Genomic DNA, 26,473 nt, shown 5'->3' with positions numbered 1-26,473 from the left:
ATACCTCTGCATCCCCAAACCATGCCTCTTCCACTTCAACAATTTTCAACCTAAAATGTATTTGAACACAATGGAACAGATTTTTTTACCAGAGTTTTACAGCTGTTTTTCTCAGCCTGCAAAACAGATTGCTCCTGGTTGCTGAGCCTGACAATCGGTGCCAATTTGTCAAAATGCCAGTGACATATTAATTATTTAGAAAAAGCACACGCCGACAGCTTTCTCTACACCCAGCAGATGCCTGTGTTTTAAGAACTGTAACAGCACCAAAGTGTGGCACACCCACCGACTTGCAATGTTTCCTGCAAACGACAAGTCTGTGTACATCCTCTGGGGACCAAAGGCAAGGATGAATTCTGTCAAGCTCATCTGCAGGAAGAAAGAGAGAAAATAAACCAAGAGAAAACCACCATGGGGCCATGAATCTGGCAGTGGATGGCCTGAAGATTAAGTTCCATCTTCCTTCTGGCATTTGGAAAGCCTGAGCTTCTGCTTTCTCACTTAGGCTCCTCCCTTCCAGCTCTTGCCATGATTCTCTTGACAAAGCGCATCCTAGGTGATGGCCTTAGTGAGGTCTGTTTGACAGAAACACAAAGCAGTAAAGGGGAGAAGGAAGCTCTGTGGCATGGAAGCCACAGATAAATGGGGCTGATGGGTAAGGCAGGGTGAAGAATGGGAGAGCGATGGTAGCCATTTCACAAGGTACTTAACTTATGGACTCATAAGTCTTTCAGGACTTGGCAATCGTGCTTCAAAACAATGGAGAAAAGTGAGAAAGTGATTGCACACCAAATACAACTTAGCTTTCTGGGAGCAGAAAGCAGGATTTTACCCTCATGACTCATGAGGTATCTGAGTGCACCATTTATCATCTGGGCGGGGGAATTCATAGGCCTTGGAGACCTCTGCAGAGCTTCCAAGGTAGGCTGTGCTTTGAATTCTGTTATTACAACTTATTGAAGTTTTCATTTTTCCAAGGGTTGCTAACCATTATCAGGAACTGGTTTTCTAAGGCAGGTCCAGACACTGAGCATGCTCGGGAACGAGGAGGAATTCTGGGAGGCTCTTGGGAGAGAACACAATGAAGGTGGAGAAGTAGTGAACTTCCAGGTACAGGGAGTTGGCTAAGTTGGGTTGTTAGCAGCCTGTGTAGTGGTGGTGATGATGGAGCTGGTGGTGGTGGAGATGATGGCAGTACAATAGCAGCAGCGGCCACTTGCAGAGCACTTCTTCTATGCTGAACCTACGCTGAGAACCTCCGTATATAAAAGGTGTCATGTGTCTTCTCCTACTGTCTTCCCTCTGGCCTCCATCCTCCATCCTGTGTTTTTAGTCCCCTCCCCTCTTTACTCATTTGACCTCGGGATTGAAAGGTCTAGGTCATGGGGGACCTCAGACGATAAAGAAAGAATGCATGATCAGCTTTCCTTGGTTAGAAGTATGATTGCAGATGAGAAAAGACTTCCCAGGCTAGTGTGAAGGGACAGTATGAGAGATGACACAAAGCTTTGGTCTCTAAGAAAAAAGTCTCATAGCTGGACACCCCCAGAGATGGCTGTATTAGTTCTCTAGGGGCTGCCTTAACAAAACACCACAGAGTGGGTGGCTTCAACAACAGGAATTTATTTTCTTATGATTCTGAAGTTGAAAAGTTCAAGATCAAGATGGTAACAGTGTTGGTTTCTTCTGAGTCACCTCTCCTTGAGTTATGGGTAGTTGTCTTCCCTCCGCTGTCTTCACATGACCTTCTAAGTGACTCTGTGTCCTAATCTCCTCTTCATATAAGGACCCTAGTAATACTGGATTAGATGACCACTGCATGTGTGCTGAGTCACTTCAGTCATGTCCATCTCTTTGCGACCCCATGGACTGTAGCCTTGCAGGTTCTTCTGTCCATGGGATTCTCCAGGCAGAAATACTGGAGTGGGTTGCCATGCCCTCCTCCAGGGGATATTCCTGGTCCAAGGATTAAACCCGTGTCTCTTGTGTCTCTTGCATTGGCAGAACCACTGCCTGAACCACTGGGGAAACTCATTTGAACTCAGTTACCAGTTTAAAGAACTTATCTTCAAACACAGTCACACTCTGAGGTTCCAGGGGTTAAGACTTCAACATGGGAACTTTATAGGCACACAGTTCGGTCCATAATGATGGCCTAAGGGATCAGGAGCAGAAGGGGAAACTCAAAGGATTTGCTAGATCTTCTTTCGCAAATAAAACCCCAGATAGATAAATGCCTGTGCCACAGTGTTTGCTAAATATTCTGAATATTATTCCTGCTCTATGCCCTGGTATTAAACTGCCTCCCATGGACCAGGGTGTCCCCACCAATGCCTGCACTAGGGAACACATTGCTTCATTAAGGATAGACCGCAGTAACAGCCTCCACATCCAATGGACTCATCTACAAAATCTCACTCATGCTCCATGTCTAACGTGTCAGCAAGGGTCTCTGCTCATCATAGTTGCTCGGGGATCCAGTTCATGAAGCCTCTATCCTAATTTTTGCTTGTATAGTTACCAAGGTAGAATGAGACTATGGCATATGAGACACTCTTAATGCTTCTGCAGGAGGTGACATGTGTCTTGTCTGCCTACATTTCAGTGGGCAATGGGCATTATAAAGTCATGCCTATCCTCAAAGGGTCCAACCCTGCCACATATATCTGGAAGAAAGGAGAATTGTTTGGCCAGGTGTCCTGGTGATAGCACACATGCCCAGCACTTACAATACAAAGGAAACTGAGAAACCCAAATGTTCTGAGATTATACTTCAGACACAAGGGATTTACAAGAAAATCCAGTTTAAATAAAATTAAGTAACTGTATTTAAAGAAAAAGTGTTTCCCAGCTGAGATATGTACATGCTACAATGAATGATTTCATCAAATAACTACCAAAAATACTTTGAGATGAATAGTTTTATTCCTGTTTTATAGATGAAGAAACAGCTCAGGAAAATTAGGTAACTCACATAAGAACACTAATCAATGCTACAGCTAATATTTGAACCCCTAGACAGCTTGATTCAAGAAACTTCCAACTTTAAAACACAAGCTGTCATTTTTCCATTCATTCAACAGTTACCTATTGAGAGTCCCCTGTATGTCAGGCACTCTTGTGGACTTGGGAATAGAGCAGTAAACAAGACAGATCTCTTCAGCATGGAACTTATATTTTGGAGGAAGAAGAGGAGATCCAGAATAAAAGCCAAGTAAACAACTATGCAAGCAAGTAAATGCCAGCTAACAGCAATATTTAGGGGTTTTATGATAGAGTGGCTACTTTGAGAGGTGACATTTGAGCTCAAGCCTGAATGATAGAAAGGAGTCACCCATGTGAATGCTTGAAAGAAAAGTCATTTGGGGAGAAAAGTTCATTGCAAGACCTTAGTGTCAGGACAAACTTGGAACACTTAAGAAATGAAAGGGTCTCTCATACTGTTGTGCAACCCACTCCAGTATTCTTGCCTGGAGAATCCCATGGACAGAGGAACCTCGTGGGCTATAGTCCCTGGGGTCGCAAAGAGTTGGACATGACTGAGTGACTAAGCACACACAGAGAAAACTTCATTTTCATTCACCATCTCAGAATGTGACCTCATTTTATTGGGTCTTTGCTGATGTGATTAGTTAAGCTAAAATGAAGTCATACTGGATTAGGGTGAGCCCTACATCATGACTGGTATCCTTGTAAGAGGCGGGATACAGAGATACAGGGAAGAAACCCATGTGGTGATAGAAGCAGAGACTGGAGTGATGCAACTCTAATCCAAGGAGCACCAAGGATTTTCAGCAACTCCAGGAGCTGGAAAGAGGCAGGGACCATCCTCCTTCAGAGACCCCACAAGGAACCAACCCGGCTGACACCTTGATTTAGGATGTCTGACCTTCAGAACTCTGAGAAAATTAACTTCTGTTGTTTTAAGCCTCCCAAATTGTGGTAATTTGTTACAGCAGCCCTAGAAAACAAATGCATGAGTGAAAAAATGAACTCCACCACTTGATAAAAGTGTGTAAAGTCACATAGAAGAAGAGAAGAATAACGATAGGAGACAGTGTCAGGCCCAGGCTTCCCAGGTGGCACAGTGGTAAGGAATCCTTCTGCTAGTGCAGGAGACACAGGATATGCGGGTCCTGAGTTGAGAAGATCCCCTGCAGGAGGAAATCACAACCCACTCCAGTATTCTTGCCTGGAGAATCCCACAGACAGAGGAGCCTGGTGGACTAAGGGCCATGGAGTTGCAAAGATTCAGACACGACTGAGTGACTGACATACAAACACACATTGTCAGGCCCACCTTTGCAAAATACAATTTGCTGTTACTGTTCGTATCTCCAAACAGTAACAGCCGCAGTAAGTCAACTTGGCTTCCTCTCCCTTTAGTAATTCCTATGTTCTGTTTCTATGGGTGACCCATGATGTGTGATATGTGTGTGTATTCCTTGCTGTAAGTCTCAACATCTTCTTTGGAAAGTGTTGGGGTGTGAACACACCAACAATATTTTCCCCGGGGGTAGGTCTGTAGCTTACACGTCAACCTGTAAGTTTCACTGTTTTTTCTGCCAGACTGAATTTAAAACTTTTCTCAGCAGTATGTAGAGATTGAGCTAAAGCTTTGACAATTTCTGAGCTCCCATCTGGCTGAGATCAAGGAGCCATAATTAATCACCCAGGTGTTGTTGGAGGCTGTTGGCACTTCTCCCCATAAGGCACAAGGGCCAGTCCAGTTCAAAGCTAGGAGGCGACCACAGGAACTGGGCGTATGTGACCAGTATCCATAGATCTAGAAAGAATGGAGCATGTCCCAACCATACTTGTAGAAGAGAGAGACTTATATGAGACACCTGTGCCTCAGGAAGTCCAGCTGTTTACCAGAATCTGAGATTTACAGTTTGAGTAGGCTCCAGGAGTTGGTGATGGACAGGGAAGCCTGGCGGGCTGCAGTCCATGGGGTCACAAAGAGTCAGACACGACTGAGCGGCTTTCAGTCATGTAAGACTTAGAGATTGAACCTTAAAGACCATCAAGCTACTGACATCTCATTGTCAAGTGAGACAGTGGATATGGACTTGTTTTAAAAAATGTAACAAGTGTAAGACAGCAGAGATTACCATGGACGGTTAGACAGTGATGGTCTCTAGTCCAGTTCTTAACAAATCTTCCCACCACATTGACCACAAAATAGTCCTTAAATAAAACTTAGCAAATACCAAAGAATAAGTATTTTGCAGCGCCATAAAATTAGAAATCAGTAACAAAAATACAATCTGCTAAAACCATGCTTGGAACTGAAAATATACATCTGTATTATTCATGGTTTGAAAAAGAAATTGTAACAGTAATAATTAGAAAATATTAAGAACCATATGGAGAATTATTGGAGAAGGAAATGGCAAACCACTCCAGTTTTCTTGCCTGGAGAATCCCATGGACAGAGGAGCCTGGCAGGCTACAGTGCATGGTGTCAAAAAGAGTCAGAACACCACACTTAGCGACTAAACAGCAAACAAGAATCCTGTAACAATGAAACTAGTGCATTCAGACTTTGTGACATTGCTAAAGCAATGCCTTGTGGGAAATTTATAACTTTAAATTCATATATCGAGAAATAAGCAATACTGAAAATAATTTAGGAAGCTGTCACAATCAAGAAGATGAAAGAAAAAGAGCAGAATAATCTCCAAAGGGGAAAGAATGGAAGAGTAGGAGTCAAAATTAATGAGAGAGTGCTTGCTTTGGCAGCACATATACTAAAATTGGAACGATACAGAGAAGATTAGCATGTCCCCTGCGCAAGGATGACATGCAAATTCGTGAAGCGTTCCATATTTTTTACAATTATGTAAAGTTTAAAAATAAAATAAAATTAAAAAAAATTAATGAGAGAGAAAACAAAAGAATCAATGTTCCCTTTAAAAGACTAATAACTGAATAAAAGATCAATCAAAAAAAAAAAAAGCAAAAATTGACCTTATTAGGAATGGAAAAAGTGGGCAGAGCTATATTAAACTGTAAGTAACAAATATGACTTATTAGATAATTATGTTTGTTGCTCCTGGAAATTGATCTCCTTTTATTTAGGAACATCCCAGAAACCTATCTAAGTAGTAGGCAGAATCCAGCACTGTTAACAATTTGGTAGACTGCCTTTCATGAGTGAGTTGTATTTTCTACTTTGGAAGTCTCAACGTCATTTTTCTTGGTGATTTTAGAAACTTTTATTTTGATTCAGTGATTGATGGTGTATGGGAATAAAATTGTTATTGACAGGAAAGAAAGAGATCAATGTGTTGTACTGAAAATTCTTATTATTCTATTTATGCTGGAATTTTGGGGACGGGTATATACCTAGGAAAATTTCTGGGTCAAAGAGGATATTGTGTATTGTCAATGTATTTCCAAAATAATTATAATAATTCACATTTCTACCAGCAGTGGGTGATAGTGCTCACTTAGCCACAGGCTTGCTAACACTTAGTACCAACAGGTTGTTCTTTGGGGCTTTTTGTTACAACCATGTGAGACGGTGTATCATAGTGATTTTAATTTACACATCCTTGGTTGTCAGTAATGTAATGATATTTCTATATATTATCTTCTGTGAATTGCCCTTTCAAATTCTGTATTTTTACTATCATATTGTTTGCATTTTTCTCTTAGATTTGTAGAAACTTGTTGTAAATTCCAGACAATAATATTACGTCATTTAAATGCAGAACAAATTTCTTCTGTAGTGGAAGAAAATATATTTGCAAGTCATTTTGTGAACATACATTTTAATTTTTAGAGACTATATGCCTGAAAGTGGAAAGTCTGGATCATAATACAGAAATGCATTAAATTTTGTAAGAAACTGACAAACCATTCTCCAATATAGTTGAATCATTTTATGCTCCCAGCAGCAATGTATAAAAGTTCATGTTGCTCTGCATTCTCACCAGCATTTGATTTTGTCTGTCCTTTAAATTTTTGTCATTATAATGGGTGTGAAATATTCTTTCTTGTGGTTAGTTTTCAATGTTCTGAAGACTAGTAACATTTGCATACTGCCCATTCATAACTGTTTTTCAAGTGTCTTTAAGTCTTTGTCCATTTGGGGAAATGTTTGCCTTTGTATTATTGATTTCAAGGACTTCTTTATATTCTTTTATTTGGGGTATGAATTTTTTTTCTTTTTTCTTTTCTTTTGTGGCTGAATGGCATGCATTATCATAGTTCCCTGCTGCTGCTCCTGCTAAGTCGCTTCAGTCGTGTCCGACTCTGTGCGACCCCATAGACGGCAGCCCACTAAGCTCCTCTGTCCCTGGGATTCTCCAGGCAGGAACACTGGAGTGGGTTGCCATTTCCTTCTCCAATGCAGGAAAGTGAAAAAGTGAAAGTGAAGCCACTCAGTCGTGTCTGACTCTTCGCAACCCCATGGACTGTAGCCCACCAGGCTCCTCTGTCCATGGGATTTTCCAGGCAAAAGTACTGGAGTGGGTCGCCATTGCCTTCTCCAGTGGCCAACCTAGACAGCATATTAAAAAGCAGAGACATTACTTTGCCAACAAAGGTCCATCTAGTCAAAGCTATGGTTTTTCCAGTAGTCATGTATGGATGTGAGAGTCGGACTGTAAAGAAAGCTGAGCGTGGAAGAATTGATGCTTTTGAACTGTGGCATTGGAGAAGACGCTTGAGAGTCCCTTGGACAACAAGGATATCCAACCAGTCCATCCTAAAGGAAATCTTTCTTGAATATTCATTGGAAGGACTGATGCTGAAGCTGAAACTCCAGTGCTTTGTCCACCTGATGTGAAGAGCTGACTCATTGGAAAAGACCCTGATGCTGGGAAAGATTGAAGGTGGGAGGAGAAAGGGACAACAGAGGATGAGATGGTTGGATAGCATCACTGACTCAATGGACATGAACTTGAGCACGCTCTGGGAGTTGGTGGTGGACAGGGAAGTCTGGCATGCTGTAGTCCATGGGGTCACAAAGAGTTGGACATGACTGAGCAACTGAACTGAACTGATGGACCTAACATTCTAGGTTCCTATGCAGTATTGTTCTTTACAACATTGGACTTTACTTTCATCACCAGACAAATCCACAGCTGGGCATCGTTTCCTCTTTGGCTCAGCTTCTTCATTCCTTCTGGTGCTATTTGTCCACTCTTCTCCAGTAGCATATTGGACACCTATCAACCTGGGGGGTTCATCTTTCAGTGTCATATCTTTTTGACTTTTCATACTTTTCATGGGGTTCTCAAGGCAAGAATGCTGAAGTGGTTTGCCTTTGCCTTCTCCATGGACCACCATGGGGTTTTGTCAGAGCTCTCCACCATGACCCGTCCATCTTGGGTGGCCCTACACAGCATGGCTCATAATTTCATTGAGGCCAAACTACGCTAGGGTAATGGCGACTTCCTCTAAAAGGACTTATGCCAACACACCGTGCCTCCCAGGACTGCTGTAGTCAGTGCCCCTGACCCCACGCAGGCCACTGCCGACACATGCCTCTGCCAGAAACTCCCAAATACACACAGGCAAGTCTGACTCAGTCTCTTATGGGATCACTGCTCCTTTCTCCTGGGTCCTGGTGTGCACAAGGCTTTGTCTGTGCCCTCCAAGAGTCTCTGTGTACCCAGTCCTCTGGAAGTTCTGTAATCAAATCCCACTGACCTTCAAAGTTAGATTCCCTGGGGATTCTCAGTCCCTTTGTTGGATCCATCAGCTGGGAAGTCTGATGTAGGCCTAGAACTTTCGAAGCAGTGTGAGAACTTCTTTAGTAGAGTTGTTCTCCAGTTTATGGATCGCCTACCTGATGGCTTTAAGTGGGGCTAATGGCGACCTCCTCCAAGAGGGCTTAGCCACACACTGCACCTCCCAGTACTGCTGCTGCCAGAGGCCCTGTCCCCCATGGCAGGCCACTGCTGACCCATGCCTCTGCAGGGGACCCTCAAACACTCACAGGCAGGTCTGGTTCAGTCTGTTGTGAAGGTCACTGCTCCTTTCCCTGGGTACCGGTGCACACAGGTTTTTGTTTTTAAAATGTATTTATTTGGGGGCATGCTAGGCCTTTGTTCAGAGAAGGTGATGGCACCTCACTCCAGTACTCTTGCCTGGAAAATCCCGTGGATGGAGGAGCCTAGTAGGCTACAGTCCATGAGGTCGCTAAGAGTCAGACACGACTGAGCGACTTCACTTTCAGTTTTCACTTTCAGGCATTGGAGAAGGAAATGGCAACCCACTCCAGTGTTCTTGCCTGGAGAATCCCAGGGACGGGGGAGCCTGGTGGGCTGCCATCTATGGGGTCGCACAGAGTCGGACACGACTGAAGCAACTTAGCAGCAGCAGCAGCAGGCCTTTGTTGCTGCACATAGGCTTTCTCTAGTTGTGGGGAACAGGGGCTACTCTTCATTGGAGAGCATGGGCTTCAGTAGTTGTGGTGCATGGGCCTAGTTTCTCCTCTGCATGTGGGATCTTCCCCAATGAGGGATCGAACCCGTGTCCCCTGCCTTGGCAGCTGGATTCTTATCCAATGTGCCACCAGGGAAGTCCCTGCACAAGGTTTTGTTTACGCCCTACAAGTGTCTCTGGTGCGTATGAGGTTTGATTTTAAGTGTGATTGAGCCCCTCCTACCATCTTGTTGCAGCTTCTCCTTTGTGCTTGGACATGGGGTATGTTTTTTGGGTGGATTCCAACATTCTCCTGTCAATGACTGTTTAGCAGCTAGTTGTGATTTTGGTGTTCTCATGAAGAAGACGAACACATGTTCTCACAGAAGAAGATGAACACATGTTCATGAACACATGAACACCTGCCATCTCTTTTGGTGAACGCATACACTTTCTCTCAAATCTGGACTTTTGCACACCCTATTACTTCCACCTCAAACAATATGTTCCCCCAGATACACCCACTCCCCATCCTATTAGCTTAGAGATTGTTCCTGATTCCTCAAGGGTAGTTAAGATGTTCATCTATGAACTCTCATGACAGCGTCTTGCAATTCCTCATAGCAGCACTTAATGCTGTGTTCCTCAAAGGCAGGAGCTGGGTTTTTCTCACTGTTCAAGTTCCAGCTCTTAGTATAGTGCCTGGCACAGACAAGGCTCTCCACCAATATTTGTTAGAGGAAAGAATGAATAATAAGTAGATGGACTTCCCTGGTGGTCCAGTGGTTAAGACTCTGCACTTCCACTGCAGGGGGCATGAGTTTGATCCTGACTGGAGAACTAAGATCCCACAAGCCACTCAGTGTGGCCAAAAAAAAAAAAAAAAAAAAAAAGAAATCAATTTAAAAAAGTAATAGATACTGTCAATATGTTCATGGAACACTCTTAGGAGATGGGAACCCCGACTCACTAAAGACCTTATGGCGGTCATGTACCTGTGGTGGAGACAGGTGACCTGTTTTCCCCCAACACTTGTTAAAAAATATCCCTTGTCCAAAATCAATATATTTGCACCAACCAAGCTTCTAATCTCAATGCCCTTCCCAAGCAGATTTCTTAACTGGAATAGATATGTGTTGGCTGGGTAACACATAATAGTAGATAGATTCATGCTGTAAACAAGTGTTTTGGCCTCTACTTTTTAAAGCAGTTCTACATAATTTTGGTTGACATGGATACAATCTCAGAACTTCTTCTGGGAACCGAAAAAACTAAGTTTTTCTTCCTTTTTTTCATATATACATTCCCCAAGGAGAGCAGCTCTTATTTCTCATGTTTTTTCCCCTTATAGGATCTAAATTAATGTTGAAGATCTTGATGACATTTGATAAACATAAATTGAATTTAATGATTAACAAGGCTGAACAGCAAACTCAAGGGATGTGAATTAGTTTGCTAGGGCTGTTGTAACAAGGAACTGCAAGCTGGTCTTATAAACAGAAATGCATTTTCTCATAAGTCTATAGGCTAGAAGTCTGAGGTGGTGGCAGAATTGGTTCTTTCCATGGATTGTAAGGGAGAATCTGTCCCATGTCTCCTAGCTTCTGGTAGTGTACTGGCAGTCTTAGACAAGCATCATACTGATTTCTGCCTTTGTGTTTTTTTTTTCCTTTTTTTTTTTTTTACTACGCCAGGTCTTGTGGCATGCAGGATCTTTCCTTTTTAATACTTTATTTATGGTTGTGCTGGGTCCTCATTGCTCCATGGAATTCTCATTGTGGTGGCTTCTCCTGTTGCAAAGCACAGGCTCTAGGGTGTGTGGGCTTCAGTAGTTGCGGCTTGTAGGGCTCTGGAGCACAGGCTCAATAGTTGTGGTGTAAGGGCTTAGTTGCTCTGTGGCATGGGGGAATCTTCCCCGACTAGGGATCAAACCTGCATCTCCTTCATTGGCAGGTGGGTTCTTTACCACTGAACCACCAGGGAAGCCCCCAGTATCTTTTTTTTAGTTGCAGTATGCTAATTCTTAGTTGCAGCATGTGGGATTTAATTCCCTGACCAGGGATTGAACCCAGGCACCATGCATTGAGAGCATGGAGTCTTGGCCACTGGACCACCAGGGAAGTCCCTGCCTTCTTCTTCAGGGGATGCCCCCCTTGTGTGTATCTCTGTGTCAGAATTCCTCATTTTTATAAGGACGCTAGTCATTTTGGATTAAGGGCCATCCTACTCCAGCATGACCTGATCTAGATACATGTAATCACACCTACAATGACCCTATTTCCTAACATCACATTCTGAGGTACCTGGCATTAGGACTTCAGTATAAGTATGTAGCTCTAGACACCTCCCAGACTGAGATTTGTAGACTATGAGATTTTTAGCATCTCAAAAAACTCTGGACCCCAATTTTATTCATGCATTCATTTACCCAATCTTTACAATGCTCTATTTTTTTTTTTAAACTAATCACTGTCTAAGCTACGAAGGGTATAACATTGAACAAAACAGGCACAGTCACTACCCTCATAAAACATGTAATCCAATGAGGGAGTAAAGATAACAAAGCATCAACCAGAAATTAAGTGCCATGAGGTAGAAATTACAGAATTGAATAGGAGCATAGAACAAGATTATCTAGCCTTGTTTGGGGACTGGGGTAGAGAGTTGTGAAAACTTTCCCTGAGAAGTGACATTTACAGTAAGCCCTTAGGCTACAGCATCCAGGGGAGGAGAATGTAGAATCAAGCTTGTGGGGTTATCTGGAAGATTAAATTGGAAAAAGCCATTTATCTGAATGTTGTCTTCATGCTCCCGTTTACTTCTGTGAAGGCACCTCTCTTGGCCTTTACTGTCATTTATGGAGCTGCTTACTGTGTGTCTGGCTCTATGCTAGTTTCCTACATCTTCTCTAATTTCTCTCTAATTTCTTTTTTTTTTTTTCCTATTTTTTTTTTCTAATTTCTTAATGACAACCATGAAGACAACATTTAGAGTGCTGTCATATTTTAAAAAGTGATGACAAGAACTATTCTGCTTTGGGCTAAATTCTGCAAAGTGCAAAATACTACTGATTCAAAAGTACTTTTTTGAAACATAAAAATAATGAAAATAGTAATGGTATTACAAATGTAAATTGTGGAGAGATCTCCATACAATACATGGTGAAGAGGAGTTCAAAATAACATTATAAATATAAGTTAAGGAAAGGTCTCCATACAACACAGAGTGAATAATAAATCCTCAGCCAAAAAATATTAAATATAATAGTGAGTATCTGAAAGTGTATTTTATTGAGCTTGCATTCCATTTACTTCTGCTGCCTAGGGAACTGTCAGTTTTGAATCCTTGCAACTACTGATAGATAGCCATAGAAATGTACTATTTTGAAATAAAATAGTGACCTCTTTGGTAATCCAGTCACGTTTTCTCCCCTCAGTCCTTGCACCAAATAATGCTTAATAGTATGATATATAAGTGAATTGTATATACAAATGGAGAAAAGAGTTCCAAACTCCAGAGGCATTATTCAAACTTTATACCAATCATACCACTGCTGAAAATGTTATCAAACTAGTCAAAAAGTCAGTGAATTTTGGATTAAGGAAGGGCCAAAATAAACAAAAAAGTTGCAAAATTCTTTCACCATATAACATTTTTGGACCTTCAGTTCAGATCAGTTGCTCAGTCATGTCTGACTCTTTGTGACTCCATGGACTGCAGCATGCCAGGCCTCCCTGTCCATCACCAACTCCCGGAGTTTACTCAAACTCATTTCCATTGAGTTGGTGATGCCATCCAACCATCTTATCCTCTGTCGTCCCCTTCTCCTCCCACCTTCAGTCTTTCCCAGCATCAGGGTCTTTTCTAATGAGTCAGCTCTTCGCATCAGGTGGCTGAACTGTTGGAGTTTCAGCTTCAGCATCAGTCCTTCCAATGAATATTCAGGACCAACTTCCCTTAGGATGGACTGGTTGGATCTTGCAGTCCAAGAGATTCTCAAGAGTCATCTCCAACACCACAGTTCAAAAGCATCAATTCTTCGGTGCTCAGCTTTCTTTACAGTCTGACTCTCACATCATACATGACTACTGGAAAAACCATAGCTTTGACTAGATGGGTCTTTGTTGGCAAAGAAATGTCTCTGTGTTTTGTTTTTGTTTTTGTTTTTTTTTTTGACCTTACATCTTATCAACTGTAAAAAAAAAATGTGAAGAAGAATTACTAGGTGTACATTTCTAGTGTATGCTTTGCTTTACATGTAGCTCATCACACTCGGAGAAGGCAATGGCACCCCACTCCAGTACTCTTTCCTGGAAAATCCCCTGGACAGAGGAGCCTGGAAGGCTGCAGTCCATGGGGTCGCTGAGGGTCGGACACGACTGAGTGACCTCACTTTCACTTTTCACTTTCATTCATTGGAGAAGGAAATGGCAACCCACTCCAGTGTTCTTGCCAGGAGAATCCCAGGGATGGGGGAGCCTGGTGGGCTGCCATCTATGGGGTCGCACAGAGTCAGACACGACTGAAGTGACTTAGCAGCAGCAGCAGCAGCAGCATCACCACACTGGTTTGCAGAACATGAGTCAACTCCTTAAACATGTATAGTGCATGTGTTACCAAAACAAACTTGGGTCCACCTGCCTGCTCCTGGTAAAGCCAATCTACTGAGACCGGGTTGTGGGTGAAGGAACATGCAGTGTATTGCAAGGCTCCAAGAGAGGAGTCCAGGCAGATAGGGCTTAAAAGACCTAAACTCCTTGAATGGCTTCCAGGGGAAAGTTTATAAAGACTTGGTGAGAGAGGGAGATTTTGGCTCATCAGTTCGTGGACATTCTTCTGATTGGTTGCTGGTGAGGTAATCAGGAGTCAACATCATTAAACTGATTCCAGCGGGTTTGGGGTCTATGTGCTTGTGGGCAGTGTACAGTAAACTTCTTCCACTTGTTAGGGGTTTCAGTATCTGCAGAACAGCTCAAAATACATGGCTAAGGATGTTATCTATAGCTCTTGAGAAACTAAAGGTCCTTGAAATTATTTAATAGCTAAGCTATTATTATTTGTCTTTGTTTTTCTTTCTTTCTGAATTTTCTCACTTTTATGTTTAAGTTTATTCTTTGGAAATTGGGGAAGGCCTAGGAAGCTAACTAAGGTTTTTCTACATATAAAAGGCAGACAGAGGACATGGATGGGGATGAGAAGGGCCCATAGAGTTCTGCTCTTTTCCACATATATGACATAAAAGCATGCAGTAACCTCTGATCATTGAAAGCTTGTGTTGTAAGAAAACTTTTTTCATTTAAATTAAAGTGATTTTTTGAGCCATGAGAAGGACAGTACAGATGCAGAGGACCCATACCAATAGAGCACATATATTTTTTAGAATATTTTATTCCCAGAGGCTCATCAGTAGCCAACAATATGCCTCCCAATCTTGATCCAACGTTGAAAAAAAATGGAAATTTTTACCATGATGAATGAAAGCCTGTATGTGTGAATTTTCTGGTGCTATGTGTTGAAAAAATGGTTGATGTATACAAAACTCTATTGTTCTTTTCATGCTGATGCATAGGGGCTGATAAAAACAAAATGTTCTTTTTTTTTTAAAGTTAGGGATAAAAATGAAACATTTCTTTGTGACTTGATTACTTCAATTACTTGGAATGAATTGATATATTTCAAAATGGGAGTCAATATCTTGAATAAACTGAATCTATCATTTCAGAGATAAAAGATTATAATTTTTAATATTTAGGACAAGATAGCAGAATTTCTTAAGAAGACCAAACTGTAAAGAAATTCCAGTCATCATGATAATTATTTTCTCCCACTGTCAGATAAAGAAACTAATGATATATTATTGATAGTGTTTGAAAAATCACATCAAAATGCTGTCACAAACCATGTAGAAATATTTTCCAGAGATGCATTCAACCCGAGAATGAATTGGTATTCCTCTTTCAGGTTGAAAGATTAAAGTTAAAACTTTGCCTATGATGTGTTTTTGTCTAATGAACATGGAAAGCAATCTTGAGTGATAAATTTGTTCTTCCCGAGTCAGTGTTTTAATTGAATAGTCAGAATTCTCTAAACATCCTTACAATGATGAATTGGGATCTTCCAATTTAGAAGGTGTAAAGATTAAGGAATTTTCTACTGATTGTGGAAGCTGGACATGTGTCCAGCTGTTCATGATGGAACTGGCTATGGACAACCTAAAACTGGTGCCTTGTGTGCAACAAATACCCACGAAGTGTCTGCAAATGCTGAGAAATTGAGACGGTGCTAGAAATTCTGATTGGAGAAGGAAATGGCAACCCACTCCAGTGTTGTTGCCTGGAGAATCCCAGGGACGGGGGAGCCTGATGGGCTGCCGCCTATGGGGTCGCACAGAGTCGGACACGACTGAAGTGACTTAGCAGCAGCAGCTCCTCTAAAAGCCCCTACCTCTGGCGCAGAAAATCAGTTTGAATCACAGACCACTGATTTAGTTAACATCAATCCTCATTTTGGCCACATCTTTCCCCCGCAAGACTGGAAACCCCTCTTTGATTTTTTGACCCATGACTAAATCTGATTGCTCACTACTTGATATTTCCAGGTGGCGCTAGTGGTAAAGAACCCACCTGCCAATGAAGGAGACATAAGGGACATGGGTTCAATCCCTGGGTCAGGAAGATCCCCTGGAGAAGGAAATGGCAATCCACTGCAGTATTCTTGTCTGGAGAATACAACGGACGGAGGAGCCAGGCTGGCTTCAGCCCATGGGGTTGCAAAAAGTCAGAAACAACTGAAGTGACTTAGCATGCTTGTATGCTCACTTGGACCCTTGATATTGCACCCACTCAATTGAATGTCCTGGAGCCAAGTGCTTAAGTTTGGCGGTAAGAAGGATTACGGTGTTCCTTTGAATATGGACCACTTGTGTCCTCCTTCTGGAGCTTGTTGTTGAGAAAGACAGCTTTCTTCTTTACTCCTGATGGGTTCTTCCATGTGGAGGTAGCTCCACAAGTCAAACACACCAGGCCTTAAGTATCCTCTTTTTGTGGGATTTGTAATTAAAAAAAAAAATTATTTATTTTTGACTGTGCTGGATCTTCCTCTGTTTGTGGTGCACAGGCTTCTCACTGTGATGGCTTCTCTTGTTGCAGGGCATGGGCTCTAGGGTGCCTAGGCTTCAGGAGTCTCAGCACAGGGGCTCAGTAGTTGTGGTTCACGGGCTCCAGAGCATGGACTCAGTAGTTGTGGCATATGGGCTTATTTGCCTCGTGGCATGTGGAATCCTCCCAGACCAAGGATCGAACCCACATCTCCTGCATTGGCAGGCAGACTCTCCACCCTGGGCCACCAGGGAAGTCTGGGATTTGTGATTTTTGAAGAAGAAACTGGGCATGAGTAACCCAGAACTTTCCTCTCGTTTTCTCTCAGAACCATGTGAAACACAGAACAGGGCTGCCCTCACACAGGCAGTCTGGCCGACATCCCCCACGAGCTGCGACGAGGTAGACGAATCTCTCTATTTCAGGGCTTGACATTAGGGATTCAGCTGGCCTTTGTGGCACATTTACCAATATCACCTTTTCTTGGTAAACGAAATAGAACTTTTGTTCTCCCTTTACTTATATTTTCACCTCTCTCACCTAATTCAAAAGCTTAGAAGAGGGATGCTATTATTCAACTTTGTTAAAATTCCAAACCTGGCCTCTGTTGCCAGATCAGTTTCCTCCACTGATCTCTCACCTTGGTGCTGGGAATCAACACAGCCTTTCAGCTCACTCCTTGTCCCCATCAGCTGGGAAACAATATGCCTGGGCCTCAGAGAAGTTCACTGTGGTCAGACTGACAAGTTGTCAACGGCGTTTGTTTATGGTGATTTAACAAATACCAGTCAGTCCATATATCCTCATCTTATCTGTAAGCTATCCATTTCAAAGCCCATTTCAAAGGGCTTACTGGAATTTAAATGTAACCCTACCAAGCTAGTAAAAGTATCAAAAAATACAGTGAGGCTAGTTATGAATTTTTGCTAGGAAAATGCTACTAATTGCTCAACTGTGTCCAACTCTTTACAACCCCATGAACTACAGCAACCCAGGCCCCCTGTCCTTCGCTATATCCCTGAGTTTGCTCAAACTCATGTCCATTTAATCAGTGATGCCATCCAACCATCTTATCCTCTGTTGCCCCCTTCTCCTTGTGCCTTCAATTTTTCCCAGCATCAGGGTCTTTTCCAGTGAGTCAGCTCTTTGCATCAGGTGGCCAAAGTATTGGAGCTTGAGCTTCAGCATCAGACCTTCCAATGACAAGTCATGGTTGATTTCCTTTATGATTGACTGGTTTGATATCCTTGCAGTCCAAGGGACTCTCAAGAGTCTTCTCCAGCACCACATTTTGAAATCATCATATCTGTGTGTGTGTGTACACATACATATATATAATTAAATAATTAATTTATTTATTTGGCTAGGTCTTCTTTGCCATAGACGGGCTTTCTCTAGTTGCAGCAGGCTGGAGCTTCTCATTGCTATGGCTTCTCTTGTTGCAGAACATGGGCTCTAGAGCACTTGGGCTTCAATAGTTGTGGTAGGTGGGTTTAGTTCCCCCATGGCATGTGGAATCTTCCTGGATTAGAGATCAGACCAGTGTCCCCTGCATTGGCAGGTAGATCCTTAACCACTGGACCACCAGTTCAGTTCAGTCACACAGTCGTGTCCGACTCTTTGCGACCCCATGAACTGCAGCATGCCAGGCTTCCCTGTCCATCACCAACTCCCAGAGCTTGCTCAAACTCATGTCTATCGAGTCAGTGACACCATCCAACCATCTTATCCTCTGTCGTCCCCTTCTCCTCCTGCCTTCAATCTTTCCCAGCATCAGAATCTTTTCTAAGGAATCAGTTCTTCTCATCAGGTGGCCAAAGTATTGGAGCTTCAGCATAGTCCTTACAATGAATATTCAGGACTGATTTCCTTTAGGATTGACTGGACTGGACCACCAGGGAAGTCCAAGTTATATATTTTTATAACTTCTCTGTCTGGCACATGTGGATGAAGACTGACCCCTGCCATACCAGTAAACAAATGGTGTTGCAGCCATCAAGCCATCAGCCACTGCAGCAGCCTCTACTGTGCCCCTGAGGGGCTTCAGGATGGAGAAAAGCAGGATCCTGGCCCTATATAGTTAAGGAGCACATCAAAGGTAAGGCCCAGATTCTTGCATCTTCCTATATGTATAAAAGGATTAAATTCATTAACTTGAGGTGTCTAGTTTTCTTTAATTACCAGTACTCTTTGACTACCTGTTATTTTGTAAAAACTCCTATATATCCTGGCTCCTCCTTCACCTCTTCAGAGCTGTCCCACAGAGCTCTCTGAGAGGCTACCTTCTGGGCTTAAGTCCTCAGCGAGTTCACCAAATAAAACATAATTCTCAACTTTTAGGTTGTGTATTTTTTCAGTCAACACATGTATTATGTAGTCAATAGATGTTTGACAAATGAATAAATTAATCATGTTATTTTTTCTAGCTCCTAATAATCTTTTAAAGTTTTTAAATGCTTATAAACCATGTTTTTAATGATATTTCCTTCCGTTTTTTTTGTTCTAATTTCAAAAACATTAATAGTTATTTCTAAAAGTCCTCTTTTTTACCTTATTGGTAAAACAGAATGACCTTTACCTTCCCCCAGTCTTCCAGCCTAACTGTCCTTCTCCATCATTTCTTAAAGAGCAGAAATGTTGACTGCATCAACAAAGATACATTTTGTTAATACATTTTGTGCCCTGAGATGTAATTATTCTGGTCCTGGGAATTTAAAGTATGTTAAATGCTCTTTTATTATCATCTTTTATCTTCTAGGAAGTGTCCTTTTAAAGACAGTTTTTCTACCATTTATTGTTATAATTATTCCCCTTGGCAGTGAAGCAAAGTAGGACTTGAATCATTTACTTTCCTCTGTTTCATGTGATAACATTCTAATATCTGCCATAAAGAAGTGAGTCTATTCCTTTCTTTGTTTGCTTTGTTGTATTATTTACAATTATGTCAACCTCTGCTTTTCCTGGAAAAATTCTTTTGGGTTCAGTAATTTGTCATTGTTGTTTGGCTATGATTCCCTTTCTCTGGATTTTGTACAGATGCTTCTATTTAAGAAAACAGAACCTAGGCGATTCTTTCTGAGGTCACTCTCTCTGAGCCTACCACCAGATGTAGGGTTGATGTGAGGTCATCACCCCTCTTGACTGCAGGCTGGACAAAGGATGGACACCTAGGGAATCAAACTCTTTCTCCCAGCAATTTGGAGCTGAGAATGAGTTGGTCTTTTAGTCTGGGTTGACTGCTTGAATGGAAAGATTGGGACCTCAGAGGTTGTGCAATGCAGCATAATTGGACTGTACACAATGAATTGGTGAGAGAGGAAAATGGACAGATGTACAGAATGACATACAGACGGTGAACCAAGGAGATGAGCTCCTGATGACTTTCCAAGTCCTAGCAAATCATGGCTTCCCTGGTGGCTCAGATGGTACATAGTCTGCCTGCAATGCAGGGGACCCGGATTCAATCCCTGGGTCGGGAAGATCTCCTGGAGAAGGGAATGGCAACCCACTCCAGTATTTTGCCTGGAGAATTCAATGGACAGAGGAGCCTGGTGGACTACAGTCCATGGAGTCACAAAGAGTCGGACATGACTGAGCGAGTTTCACTTATATAGAGCAAATTATGGCAGGATTATTTTTTGAAACTTCAATTTGCATTTCTGTGTGTCCCTGCTCCCACTATGAGGTAGTTGCTGGATTACTGCTGTTCATATTATAGGGTAGAAAGCAAGAGCTGCCTAAAGATAACACAGAAGCAGTATAGGGTGGTGAATAATAGCAAATGTTCTCCAGCTGGGCCATCTGATTTGGAAGATATTGTATCACTTCCTGGCTGTGAACCTGGGCAAATAACTTAATCTACCTGTTGTCCCATCTGTAAGGTAGAGATAATGCTGCCTATCTCGTGGTGTTAGTGTGACAATTAAATTAAGTAAAAACATAACATTCTTAGAACAATCATTATCATGTCATAAAGGAACTAATAAGTGCAAGTTATTTTTATTATCATAGTTTTTTTTCCCCCTGAAGACCCAAACTAATTGAAGAACAGTACCCCAGAGGATGAGATGAGGGAGAGGAGCACCATGTAGGATACTGTGTGTGTTGGGAGGAGCAGACCATGTAGACAGTAGAGATTAGGGTGGCCTGGCAGAGCAGCAGTTTGTGCAATACTCTGAAGCGGTGTCTGAGGATGGGCCGAGCCTCAGAGGGGACCACTGCCTTCTTCATGAATCTGGGAAAACAGGACTCTGCTCCTGAGCTTCACTAGAAGTCCCTAGGCCCAGAGGACGGCAGGGATGTCAGACTGCTAGCAGCTTCCCAATCTCCAGTCTTTTTTTCTTATTCAGGAAAAGAATGCCAAATTTTAGCTGGTCATCCCTGTAAAAGTGACTGGATTTCCTTTTTTTTTTTTTTTTTTTTAATATGAGAGGGAAATAGACTTTTGGGGCAAGAGTATGGGAGTGGGTTATGTTTCCTTCTCCAGGGGATCTTCCTGACCCAGGAATCAAACCTGGGTCTCCTGCATCACAGGCGGATTCTTTACCTGCTGAGCCATCAGGGAAGCCCCTTAGACTTCTATCTTAATCCATTGCTATTTTGTTTTTAAGTTTTGTATATAGCCATATTGAATCTTATGTGATTCAGCAAGGAAGTAACAGAGTTTCAAGACCTGAAGTGCAGACTGGGATGATAGGAAAAAAATAGAACAACAGATGGAAACTGAGAACTGCTAACCAAAGACCAGAGAGACCTCCTCTCTTCTCTGGTGCTCCATGGACAAAGATGGGCAAGGATGTCCCCCAGATAACCAAGATTTTATACCCCTTCAGCCTGGCAAATGGGAGAACCACAACCAGATGTACATTGATGCAATATTTCTTGCATATCTGAGTTTACTGTTTGAAATCCAGAAGCACTAAAGGGACTTAGCTGCCTGTGGATTTTGTGATATTTCCCAGAATCCTTTTAACGTATTCTGCTTTCTTTGATTCTTCTAAAGTTTGTTCAAAGTGATTTGTTGTTTCTGCCCAAAAGGACCCTACCTAAGATATAGACCCCACCTAGGCAGCTGTATTAATTTCTTAAGATGTCTCTTTCTTTCATCTCTGACTAGGAATATTGTAAATTATATTGTCAGATTTCATTTTTAGGGTCTTCTATCTTAAATGTTTTGCTTTTTTGAAGAGTCAGTTTCTGGTATCATGTCCATTTTTTTGCCTTACTTTTGACATCTGCGTTATCAAAGTTTAGAGCCCCAGGAGGTGAGTGCTGGGGCTTCTTCCTTTTACCCCACGCTGATCTGTTTCTTTCATTTCAGTGTCATTGCCAGACAAGCAGCCAGTGTTTCCTTATTGATCTAAATCAAGTCCAGAATGGCAGTTCTTGCTGCTTCCTCTACCAGCTGAGCAGGGAACTGTCAGCAAGGCAAGCCAAGAATTTATCAGCTGTAATTCTCCCGCAGAACTAATCTACCGAGAGACATGTGGCTCCTTGAATTTTTCAAATGTGGTTTTTATACATCTGGAGGATATGAGAAGAGATTCTTAGGCATGGTGTGGATAACACCTGTGGGGACTGCCTTTATTATTTAAACCTTTCACAGATTCCAGCACTTTTGGAAATTGGTTGACTGTTCAAACAAGCTGAAGCCAAACACTGGAGAGAAGTAGCTGGAGAGAACACAGAAATGGGCACTGGAGTGTAAAGCTCAAAACCCCTGCTTCGCCATTTATTCATGCTGTGATCCCACAGAAGCCTCTCTAACTTGCTGGATTTTACTCTTTCCATCTATAAAATGGAGATGCTTTTCTCTCTTCTGGATAGCTCACAAAATTGTCTGGTACCAATGTTTAGGAACATAATTTATTTCTGGTCAAATGTATATTATTGTCATGATCTTTACACGCCCCAAGCCGCAGTCTGCCGTTCCCATATGGAGAATTGTTCAAGTCATGCAAAAAGGAGAGGAAAGGAAACTAGCATCTTCTGAGCACCAAGTATGACCCAAGTACTATTGGAAGGATACTACATGTGCACTTTTATTTAACTTTTCCATTAACCCAGTGAAGCATGTATTAAGGTCTATTTCTGTGTTCATTTTGTAGACAAGATTCCAGGAATTTAAGTGATGACTTAAGTTCAAAGTCTCATAGTTGATAACTTTCAAAGACAAAATTAAAGTCCTAGGTTTACTACAAAGCTGTTGTTTAAAATTGAAGTATGATTGCTTAATAATGTTTTGTAGTTTCTTCTGTACAATGAAGTGAATAAGCTATATGTATACATATATCCCCTCCCTCTTGTATCTCCCTCTCACCCTCTAGGTCATTACAGAGTACTGAGCTGAGCTCCCTGTGCTGTATAGCAGCTTCCCACTAGCTAGCTATTTAACACGTGGAAAATCCCATGGATGGAGGAGCCTGGAAGGCTGCAGTCCATGGGGTCGCTGAGGGTCGGACATGATTGAGCGACTTCACTTTCACTTTTCACTTTCATGCATTGGAGAAGGAAATGGCAACCCACTCCAGTGTTCTTGCCTGGAGAATCCCAGGGACGGGGGAGCCTGGTGGGCTGCTGTCTATGGGGTCACAAAAAGTCGGACACGACTGAAGTGACTTAGCAGCAGCAGTGTATATATGTCAATCCTGACCTCCCAGTTCATCCCATCCCCGCTTTCCACCCTGTGTCCACAAGTCTGTTCTTTATGTCTGTGTCTGTTTCTGCCCTGCAAATAGGTTCCTTTATACCATTTTTTTAGATTCCACATATATGCATTAATATATGATATTTACTTTTCTCTTTATGACTTCACTCTGTATGACAAACTCTAGATCCATCCAGTGCTTGTTTACACTATTGGAAAGAGAGGTGAAGGAATGAGTAGCTGGAATTCCAAGGGCACCTTTTTTAATGACATATATTGGTGTTTGTTTTCTTCAGTAATTGCAATATTTTTATGGCATGACATGAATTTATGGACATGGAACTCCAGGGAATTTGCACCTGTAGACAATATAAGCTCAATTTACAATAACTCATCTTTTCACCGTCATCCAGGAACCCAGTTAGGTCTTATGTTCGTGTCACTCCTCTGCTCAAAGCTCTCCAGTGGTTTCTCAGCCCACTCTGAGTGAAAGCCAGGCTCACAATGGCCCCACAGGCCTTGTGTGTTTGTCCTCTCCCACCCTTACTTCCTGGTCCTCCTTGCTTGTTACTCTTCCCTAGTCTGCCCTGCTCCCATGCTCCTTGCCATCTTGCCAGTCCTCTAGGCTGCCAAGGATTCTCCTGCCTCTGGGCGTTTGCATCTGCTATTGCCCAGATGTCCACACGTCTCACTCACACACTTCCTTCAAGTTTCTGAACATCTCAGTGAGACTTCCCCTGACCACCCTTCAACATTTTGAGTGCTGTCTCTCCCTACAGGCTTCCCACGTCTGAAAGAAGTCCCTTTCTCCTTACTAGGAGGAGGAAATAAAACTGCTCCTTCCAGGACACAGAAAGCCTTTCAACAGCCCTTCACAGCATCAGACCAGGAACAACTTTAGAAACCATTGCAATCAATTCTTTCATATTACAGATAAAGGAGGCCAGTAGCTGGGGGAATTACTTATTGAAGAATGAGGAGCTGTACAGGGATGGGTCTGGGAAGAGAATGCAAGATCATTCATGTGTTTACTCATCTAACAAGTATCTAGGACCTCCTGCCTGTTAGAATCTTGAATGAAAACAGTTTCAGTTCTTACCTACTTCAAGAGCCTACAGCCTCAGGTCAACCTTACTGAACAAATCATTGCATAAACAAGTGTGAAACTCAGCTGTGACAGATGTTGCAAGGGAGATGTTGGTGCTTTGAAAACATAGTTTGGGGGTTTGACTTGAGCAGGGAGCTCAATAAACACTTTGTTTTTCCTCTGTTAGTAGGATTTTTTTAATCCTTTTTTAAAATTGAAGTATAGTTGATTTACAATGTTGTGTTTCTGGTATAAGACAAAGTGATCCAGTTATATATATACATATATGTGTATTCTTTTTCATACTCTTTCCCATTATGCATTGAATGTAGTTCCCTGAGCTATACATCATGACTCTGTTTATATTTTACAAGTAGTAGTTATCTGTTAATTTCACACTCCCGACTCACCGCTCCCACAGCCTTCCCCATTGGTGAGCGCAGTCTGTTCTCTGTGTCTGTGAGCCTGTTTCTGTTTTGTAGATAAGTTCATTTGTGTCATATTCTAGTTTCCACATATATGGTATTTGTCTTTTTCTTTGTGACTTCTCAGTGAACCCTTTCTTGATGGAATAGTGCCAAAGCTGAGAATGAAAGGGTGCTAGGCAGCTGATGGAGGAGCAAGAGCATTTTAGGCAGTGGGGTAGAGTGTGGTGCGAGATGAGGTTAGAAATGGAGGTGGAGGTTGGAGCCTGCAGCACCCTATAAGCCATGAGAAACTCTTTATCCTAGAAATATTGCAAGGTTTATCTGATTCCTATTTCTATTCCTTACCTTTAATCCCACTGTCAAATAATGTTAAGGATAAGTAATAGAGGAGGCAGATTCACCTTCTATTTATATCCAGAAATCATCGAAAGGGCAAAAAATAAACTTAAAAGAACATTCCTTCAATCCCTTGCTTCATCCTACTTCCCTGCCTGCCTAGGCAATCAAATGCCCTCTCTTTATTTCCAATCTGGATTTGTGTGAACACTGTACACACACACACACACACACACACACACACACACGCTTCATATGCACTTCTTCATTTTAGCAAACAATGTCTTGACATTCCTGATAGAGATAACAGAGCTTATTTTGATTAATCTCATTTAATTACAATTAGTTTATCCTCTTGGGTCATTTGATCTGCAATCACTTGCTGTCAGAGTGCTGAAAATAATGCCCATCCTGCTTTCTCCAAATGATGGCAGTGCAACTGAGAGGTCTTTCCTGGTATTGTGAAGTTCCACTCTCTGGTTCCAGAATGAAGAGAAGACCCAGGAGCACCATTACTGGCTACTTTGAAGTTTTGTGGTGTAGCCTGTTTGCCTAGTTAAACATTGCTCTTCTGTAAGAACCATGCGTGTCCAACATCTGGGGCTTTGTTGACCCTGGAGAGATGGCCCCTCCCAGAGCTCATCTTCCATATGCAAGTCAGCCAATGCAAAGCTCACTTCTCCAGCCTCCTTTATCAAGCTCTGACACTGAGCCACTTCTCTGCACCAGTCACTGCAGGGTCAGGTACCAGACAAGAGGAGAAAGCCCTTCACCTAGAGCCTACTGAAATTTTAACTAGCCAACCCTAAGCCTGCTTAGTCTGTCTCACCTGTTCCTTCCCTGGAAACCACAGCAGGGCCTCTTTTCCACATTTTTCTCCTATTCCTTCTGCCTCTGGACCGGTCCTGCTACTTCCCCACATGGCCCTGTGTTGTGTGCCAGTCCCCCCGTCTTGGGAACTGTGAGTAACAAACTCTATTTTCAATGACAACCATCTCCTAATCTGTTGGCCTCATCATTCCTGAATAATAGCAAAACCTACATTTTAAAGGGCTTCCCAGGTGGCTCAGTGGTAAAGAATCCACCTGCCAGTGCAGGAGATGTGGGTTCAATCCCTGAGTTGGGAAGATGCCCTGGAGAAGGAAACGGCAATCCACTCCAGTATTCTTGCCTGGGAGAGCCTATGGACAGAGGAGCCTAGTGGGCTATGATCCATGGGGTTGCAAGAGTTGGACATGATTTAGTGACTGAAAGCAATATTTTAAAACCTCTTCCTCAGACTGGTTTCATTCATTCCCTTCTGCAAAATCCCATGTGACATCCCTCTGGTCTTGGGAAGTATGCTGGTGGAGTGGCAAGGATTCTGGAGCCTGGCACACCTGAGTTAATTTTTGTGATGCACCCCTTACCAGCTGCAAGACTGTGGGCTTTTGCTTCACCACCTTTTTTTTTTTTTTAATTTATTTATGTGGCTGCATTGGCTCTCAGTTGCCACACG

The 26,473-nt window shown here is 42.3% G+C and overlaps 1 long non-coding RNA gene and 1 other non-coding gene across 2 annotated transcripts in view; both read left to right on the top strand.

Moving 5' to 3' along the window:
• The window catches only part of LOC123333228, a 37,999-nt gene extending 16,063 nt beyond the window's left edge, over positions 1 to 21,936 (top strand). The window contains exons 2-3 of the long non-coding RNA XR_006550440.1: positions 18,354 to 18,576; positions 21,799 to 21,936. This is a non-coding gene — a long non-coding RNA (uncharacterized LOC123333228). The remainder of the gene's footprint in view (positions 1 to 18,353; positions 18,577 to 21,798) is intronic.
• On the top strand, positions 5,730 to 5,836 carry LOC112584861. Its single transcript, XR_003109246.1, has one exon. It is a non-coding gene; the product is annotated as a U6 spliceosomal RNA (small nuclear RNA).
• Positions 21,937 to 26,473: the final 4,537 nt, after the last annotated feature.

This window comes from Bubalus bubalis, chromosome 4 (assembly GCF_019923935.1).
Source record: "Bubalus bubalis isolate 160015118507 breed Murrah chromosome 4, NDDB_SH_1, whole genome shotgun sequence".
Taxonomy (NCBI): Eukaryota; Metazoa; Chordata; class Mammalia; order Artiodactyla; family Bovidae; genus Bubalus; species Bubalus bubalis.
This window is presented reverse-complemented; position numbering and strand designations above follow the sequence as displayed.